The 8220-nt window shown below is 42.7% G+C and overlaps 1 protein-coding gene across 1 annotated transcript in view; it reads left to right on the top strand.

Moving 5' to 3' along the window:
- Positions 1–8220, top strand: part of LOC119300116 (mitogen-activated protein kinase kinase kinase 5-like) — a 74374-nt gene that overhangs the window by 57465 nt on the left and 8689 nt on the right. The window lies entirely within an intron of this gene.

Here is an 8220-nt window from a genome sequence, read left to right as displayed (position 1 = left end):
GGCGGGCCGGCGGCGGAGAGAGGCGGCCGGGCGTATGGGGAGGTGCCACGTGGTGGCGGCGGGTGCAGCGGACACGTCCGGCGCCGGCGGACGTTGTCCGGCGCACGGAGGAAGAAGAGGGCTAGGGTTTCGGGGGACCCCCGGGACCCTTCCGATGGTCCCGGTACAATACCGAGTACCCCCGAAACTTTCCCGATGGCCGAAACTTGACTTCCTATAAATAATTCTTCACCTCTGGACCATTCCGGAACTCCTCGTGACGTCCGGGATCTCATCGGGGACTCCAAACAACTTTCGGGTTACCGTATACTAATATCTCAACAACCCTAGCGTCACCGAACCTTAAGTGTGTAGACCCTACGTGTTTGAGAGACACGCAGACATGACCGAGACGACTCTCCGGTCAATAACCAACAACGGGATCTAGATACCCATGTTGGCTCCCACATGCTCCTCGATGATCTCATTGGATGAACCATGATGTCGAGGATTCAATCAATCCGTATACAATTCCCTTTGTCAATCGGTACGTTACTTGCCCGAGACTCGATTGTCGATATCCCAATACCTCGTTCAATCTCGTTACCGGTAAGTCACTTTACTCGTACAGTAATGCATCATCCCGTGATCAACCACTTGGTCACATTGAGCTCATTATGATGATGCATTACCGAGTGGGCCCAGAGATACCTCTCCGTCATACAGAGTGACAAATCCCAGTCTCTATTCATGCCAACCTAACAGACACTTTCGGAGATACCTGTAGTGTACCTTTATAGTCACCCAGTTACGTTGTGACGCTTGGCACACCCAAAGCACTCCTACGGTATCCAGGAGTTGCACAATCTCATGGTCTAAGGAAATGATACTTGACATTCGGAAAAGCTATAGCAAACAAACTACACGATCTTTGAGCTATGCTTAGGATTGGGTCTCGTCCATCACATCATTCTCCTAATGATGTGATCCCGTTATCAATGACATCCAATGTCCATAGTCAGGAAACCATGACTATCTTTTGATCAACGAGCTAGTCAGCTAGAGGCTCACTAGGGACGTGTTGTGGTCTATGTATTCACACATGTATTACGATTTCCGGATAACACAATTATAGCATGAACAATAGACAATTATCATGAACAAAGAAATATAATAATAACCATTTTATTATTGCCTCTAGGGCGTATTTCCAATAGGACTACCAAATATAATGGGACAAAAGTCATCTTGTGGGGAACCAAGAACAAGAAAATCAGCAGGATATTTAACTTTCCCACACAAGACTTCAACATCTCTAACAATCCCAACTGGTGAAATAGTATCTCTATTGGCAAGCTTAATTGTAACATCTATCTCTTCTATCTAAGTAGGTGCAATATCATGCATAATTTCTTTGTATAAGGAATGAGGTATTGCACTTTCACTAGCACCCGTATCACATAAGCCATGATAGCAATGATCTCCTATTTTAACTGAAATAACAGGCATGCCTACAACAGGTCTATGTTTATATTTAGTATCAGGTCTAGCAATTCTAGCAGATTCATTGCAGAAGTAAATAACATGCCCATCAATATTACCGGCCAAGAGATCTTTAACCTTAGCAACACTAGGTTCAACTTTAATTTGCTCAGAGGGAGTAGGTGTTCTAGTATTACTCTTAAGAACCACAGTTGAAGCTTTAGCATGATCCTTTATTCTAACAGGCAAAGGTGGTTTCTCAATATAAGCAGTAGGAACAACAAGATGATTATAAGTGATAGTATTTTCTTCAACTTTAATAGGTGCAACTACTTTTACTTCAATGGGAGGATTATATTTAAACCACTTATCCTTAGGGAGATCAACATGAGTAGAGAAGGATTCACAGAAAGAAGCTACTATCTCAGAGTCAAGTCCATATTTACTGCTAAATTCACAGAAAGCATCGGTATCCATAAAAGATTTAACACAATCAAACTTAGGTGTTATACCTGACTCCTTACCTTTGTCGAGGTCCCAATCTTCAGAGTTGTGTTTAATTCTTTCCAATAAATCCCATTTGAATTCAATAGTCCTCATCATAAAAGATCCAGTACAAGAAGTATCGAGCATGGAGCAATTACTGAGAGAAAGCCTAGCATAATTTTTTTTGAATAATCATTTCTTTTGAGAGCTCATGATTGGGGCATGAATATAACATTGACTTAAGCCTCCCCCAAGCTTGAGCGATGCTTTCTCCTTCACGAGGCCAAAAATTATATATATAATTACGATCACGATGAACGAGATGCATAGGATAAAACTTCTGATGAAATTCCAATTTCAATCAGTTGTAGTTCCATGATCCCATATCATCACATAGCCTAAACCATGTCAATGCCTCTCCCTTCAAAAATAAAGGGAATACCTTCTTCTTGATAACATCCTCGGGCATACCTGCAAGCTTAAATAATCCAGAAACTTCATCCACATAGATTAGGTGCAAATCGGGATGTAATGTTCCGTCACCTGTAAAAGGATTAGCTAGCAGTTTCTCTATCATACCCGAAGGGATTTCAAAGTAAAAAAATTTAGTAGGTTCAGTAGGTTGAGGAGAAACTCTTTGCTCTACTGGTCAGGGTGAAGATACCCCGAACAAGCCCCTCAAAGGATTATGTTCCATAGTAACAAGTGACAGTAAATTTCAGCACACTATATAAATTTTTCCTTACCAAATTCCACCTACCAAAGGCGCTTCACTCCCCGGCAACGGCGCCAGAAAAGAGTCTTGATGACCCACAAGTGTAGGGGATCTATCGTAGCCTTTTCGATAAGTAAGAGTGTCGAACCCAACGAGGAGTAGAAGGAAATGATAAGTGGTTTTCAGCAAGGTATTCTCTGCAAGCACTGAAATTATCGGTAACAGATAGTTTTGTGATAAGGTAATTTGTAACGAGTAACAAGTAATAAAAGTAAATAAGGTGCAGCAAGATGGCCCAATCCTTTTTGTAGTAAAGGATAAGCCTGGACAAACTCTTATATAAAGGAAAGCGCTCTCGAGGACACATGGGAATTATCGTCAAGCTAGTTTTCATCACGTTCATATGATTCGCGTTCGGTACTTTGATAATTTGATATGTGGGTGGAGCGGTGCTTGGGTACTGCCCTTACTTGGACAAGCATCCCACTTATGATTAACCCCTATTGCAAGCATCCGCACCTACAACAGAAGTATTAAGGTAAACCTAACCATAGCATTAAACATATGGATCCAAATCAGCCCCTTATGAAGCAACACATAAACTAGGGTTTAAGCTTCTGTCACTCTAGCAACCCATCATCTACTTATTACTTCCCAATGCCTTCCTCTAGTCCCAAACAATGGTGAAGTGTCATGTAGTCGACGTTCACATGACATCACTAGAGGGATGAAAACATACATCTCATCAAAATATCGAACGAATACCAAATTCACATGACTACTTATAGCAAGACTTCTCCCATGTTCTCAGGAACAAACGTAGCTACTCACAAATCATATTCATGTTCATAATCAGAGGGGTATTAATATGCATAATGGATCTGAACATATGATCTTCCACCAAGTAAACCAACTAGCATCAACTACAAGGAGTAATCAACACTACTAGCAACCCACAGGCACCAATCTGAGGTTTGGATACAAAGATTGGATACAAGAGATGAACTAGGGTTTGATATGAGATGGTGCTGGTGAAGATGTTGATGGAGATTGACCCCCTCCCGATGAGAGGATCGTTGGTGATGATGATGGTGATGATTTCCCCCTCTCGGAGGGAAGTTTCCCCGGCAGAACAGCTTCGCTGGAGCCCTAGATTGGTTCTGCCTCGTGGCGGCGGAGTTTCGTCCCATGAGCTCGCTTATGATTTTTTTCTCGATGAAAGACTCCATATAGCCAAAGATGGGCATCAGAGGGCCACCAGGGGGCCCACGAGGCAGGGGGCCGCGCCCAGGGGGGTAGGGCGCGCCCCCACCCTCGTGGACGGTGGGTGGCCCCCTCTGGTACTTCTTTCGCCCAATATTTTTTATATATTCTGAAAATAATTCCCGTGGAGTTTCAGGACTTTTGGAGATGTGCAGAATAGGTCTCTAATATTTGCTCCTTTTCCAGCCCAGAATTCCAGCTGCCGGCTTTCCCCCTCTTCATGTAAAGCTTGTAAAATAAGAGAGGCATAAGTATTGTGACATAATGTGTAATAGCAGCCCATAATGCAATAAATGTCGATATAAAAGAATGATGCAAAATGGACGTATCAGGATGTTTTGGGCTTTGTCCTCGCAAGGATCTCTTTCTCAAAGGCTTTAGAGGTGGGTTGCTCTCAAATGACAAAAGTCGTGCACTCACTCTGAGCAGCCACCAATTTATGGTGTAGGGGGTGGGCTATTTATAGCCAGGAGGCAACCCAACATGATATGTCCGAAATGACCCCGGGTCACTAAGGAACCGACGCATGTCCAATGGTCAGATTTCAAACAACGCGACAACTTGACTTGGGCTACAAGTAAAGCTGACTCATCCAGCTCTGGATAAGATTTACTCTCATTGTCTTCGCTCGAAGACATAGGATTTTGGTTGAACATCACATCAGTCACTCTGAATTTGTTCACTTGGACCCCACTTAACAGTACAATGGTTCCTATGACTCAATAAAGAAGAAAAGGAAATTACGAAACAACTATGTGTTCGCACTCCAGTCTTCAAGTGAATGTCTTCATATGTCATAATCTTCATCGTGAATGTCTTCATGAACCACCATTGTCTTCAATGTCTTCAAATATTTTTAGGGGTCATCTCTGGTAGGTAAACCGAATCAATAAGGGACTACTACCAGTGTTATCCTGCAATTCTCACAAACACATTAGTCCCTCAACCAAGTTTGTCGTCGATACTCCAAAACCAACTAGGGGTGGCACTAGATGCACTTACACAAACTTTAACACAAGTATTTCTAACAATCCACAATTACTCACTAGCTTGACTCTAATATCACCATCTTTATATCTCAAAACAATATGCAAGGAATCAAACTTCTCATATATTCAATGCTCTTTATATGAAAGTTTTTATTATATCCCTCTTGGGTGCCCATCATATTAGGACTAAATTCATAACCAAAGCATTACCATGTGATACGTCTCCGTCGTATCTACTTTTCTAACGCTTTTCCTCTTGTTTTGGACTCTAATTTGCATGATTTGAATGAAATTAACCCAGATTGACATTGTTTTCTGTAGAACTACCATGGTGTTGTTTTTGTGCACAAATAAAAGTTCTCGGATTGGAACGAATCTTTGCGAGGATTTTTTATTCAATAAATAAGAAATTCTGGAGCCAAGAACCACCGAAGGGGGGCACCAGGGTGGGCACAACCCACCAGGGAGCGCCCAGGTGGGTTGTCCCCACCTGGTGGCCCCGCAGGCCTCAACCCTGATACTATAAAGTCACATATTTGGAGAAAAAACAGCAAAAAAGAATTACTGCGTTTCGTTCATGAAAAATCCATTGCAAAGGTGCTTGAAAGGTTTAATATGAAGATCTCACGTGATAGACCAAAGGTACTTGAATGGTTAATAAATAAGAAGCTGCTTTGGCTTTAACATGAAATATACATTGCGAAGGTACTTGAAAGGTTTAATATAGAAGATGCAAAGTTTGCTATCTCTCCGATTGCAGTCCACCACAAACTGAGTTCTAAATGGTGTCCTACAAGCAAGAAGGAGAAAAAAACCTGAGTAAAGTACATGGCACTCTGATGTGTGCAGTTTGATGTATGCCATGGTGTGCACTGGGCCTGATATTGCCCGTGCAATTGGGTTTATTAGCCAGTTCATGAAAAATATAGGTAAATCTCACTGAGAGGTAGTGAAGTGGAATCTCATATATCTTAGAGGAACTTCTACATCATGTTTATGATTTGGAAGCGATGATCCTATATTGTAGGGCTATAAAATTCATATTATTCTAGTGATACGGATCATAAGATGTCAACCTCTGGATAACTAGTGACTTATGCAGGAGGACCAGTGTCATGGCAATCAAGGTTACAGAACATACGTTTCTACATCAACCACATAGGCTGAGTACACAACAACGGTTGATGATGCCAAGGAAGCATTGCCGATGAAGAACTTCTCGCATGAGCTAGGCATGAAGCAAGAGAAGTATGTTTTGTTTTGCAATAGTCAATGTTATTCATCGTGCCAAGAATTCAGGCTATCACTCCCGAACCAAGCACACTGATGTGAGATATCATTGGATACAAGATGATTTTGAGTTCCAAATTGCTACAACATGAGAAGATCCATATCAACAATAATGGCTCAGATATGATGACCAAGATATTGCCAAGTGAGAAGTTACATGCATGTTTTGCAAGGTAGCAAGTTTAGCAGTGCCTCCCTCATGAGCAGGAGGGGGAGATTTGTTGAAATATCCTCCTCATGTGGGTTGTGAGGAGATAACAAATGTGAAGTCTCTAGGCAGTCCAAACTTGTGGCAAAGCCCACTACATATTAGAGTTATGACCTAGGGTCATTTTGGTCTTTGCAGGCGAGGGAAGATGGATTTCTATCACTCCATCCATGGCCACCAATACAAGTGACAAAAATCAGCTTAGCATCCATTGGAGAAGAAGAAGAATAGAAAACCAAGAGAGAAAGGGAAAGAGAGGAAGAATGAAGGAAGGGCTTGGAAGCAAGTAAATAGAGCTCCTCCCAATGTTGTGAAGTCAAGAACCTTGTCTCCTTCAAGGTGTGTTTCTATCATCTTGGTGAGATTATTCCAATCCCTACCTTTTGAGCCCTAAATATATGGTTCTTCAATGTTGAGAGATCTTGATGTATGAGAGTCCTTAGTGCTATCTAGAGAAGAAACTTGTTGCATTTCACACTTGATTATAGTGGCAGACGATTTGAGCGGTTTCGGCCCGTGGATTTACTCTCAACTTGAGGGTTTTTTTTACATTAAAAACATGTGTTCATCTTTGCTGATTCTCTGCTACTATTTTATGTATTTTCGCTTGACATCAGATATCTTGAGATGGATGTGTGAAGTGCAGCGCCGTGCTGGAGCAAAGCTACTAGAAGTATCAAGTTTCGCCCTAATGTTTGGTTGACAAAACTTACTCCATATCATCCTAATCTTGACTTTCTTGACTGAAAACAATCCGTAAGTCAGTGCATAGTGGTGGTGCTGAAATTACTTTATTTTCGCCGGAGTGTTTCAAATCACCATTAAAAATACAGTTTTGTTAAAGCACATCTAGATGTGCCATAAGTATTGCACATCTAAGTCATATGTCATTGATCTTACATTGATATTCGTGTGAATATTTTCTTTCTCTTTTTTCTTTTTCTTTTTATGCTTAATTCACTTATTTAGATGTGCAATAACTAGAGCACATCTAGATATGCCCTAGACACACCCAACTTAAAAATATGTTTTTAAAGGATCATTAAGAGTATGTTAATCACACGAGAAGGATACCCCAAAAAAGAACCGAGGCAGTACGAATGCCCTTATAGATATGAAATCAATATTTACCTCATGCATCTGGCTGTAAAACAGGGCTGATCAACGGTGCCTATGCCACGCCGTACCGAAATGGGACATATATTGTATTGTATCGTGCATCCATGAGAGGACAAAGTCAACACTCAAAGTCAGCCAATCAGCGTCCGAAGACTTCTCCGATGCGTCCCGATTGACATCTCCGGTGCACCCGTGTCAACAAGGTGATGAAACGCTTGCGTTCTTCATCACATCATCAATCAAGAGAGAAAAAAATGTGTGCAATTTACTTGTAAGAAAAGACCGTCAGGCCAAACGGAAGCGAGTAGGCAGACGGAAGAAACGGAGAAACTCAACGGAACGGGGAAGGAAGGGCAGGCCGCGTGCAGTGCGCGACGTGTAACCGGAGACATTGACTCGCTGGACTTCTTCCCCAAGCCGCGTGGCCCCGGCCAAACCTGAGTGGAGGAAAAAAGAATAGCCGAGAGAGCAAACCAACTCCCCGCCCGGTCCCTCCCCCCCTCGCGAGAAAGGAGAAAACAAAAGCCAAAATGGCGGGGGTCGTCGTCTCCAGCCACCGATCCCCTCCCCCCCTCCCCCCACCCCCACCCCGCCATTACCACTGTGGCCACTAGCTAGGGTTTCGTCCGCGGCCCCCCATAAGCCCCTCCCTTGCCCTCCCCCCTTCCCGATGCCCTGGTGGAAGCGCT

Source organism: Triticum dicoccoides, chromosome 5A (assembly GCF_002162155.2).
Source record: "Triticum dicoccoides isolate Atlit2015 ecotype Zavitan chromosome 5A, WEW_v2.0, whole genome shotgun sequence".
NCBI classification, from domain to species: domain Eukaryota; kingdom Viridiplantae; phylum Streptophyta; class Magnoliopsida; order Poales; family Poaceae; genus Triticum; species Triticum dicoccoides.
Note: the sequence above shows the minus strand (reverse complement) of the source record. Positions and strands in the feature narration are given on the sequence as shown.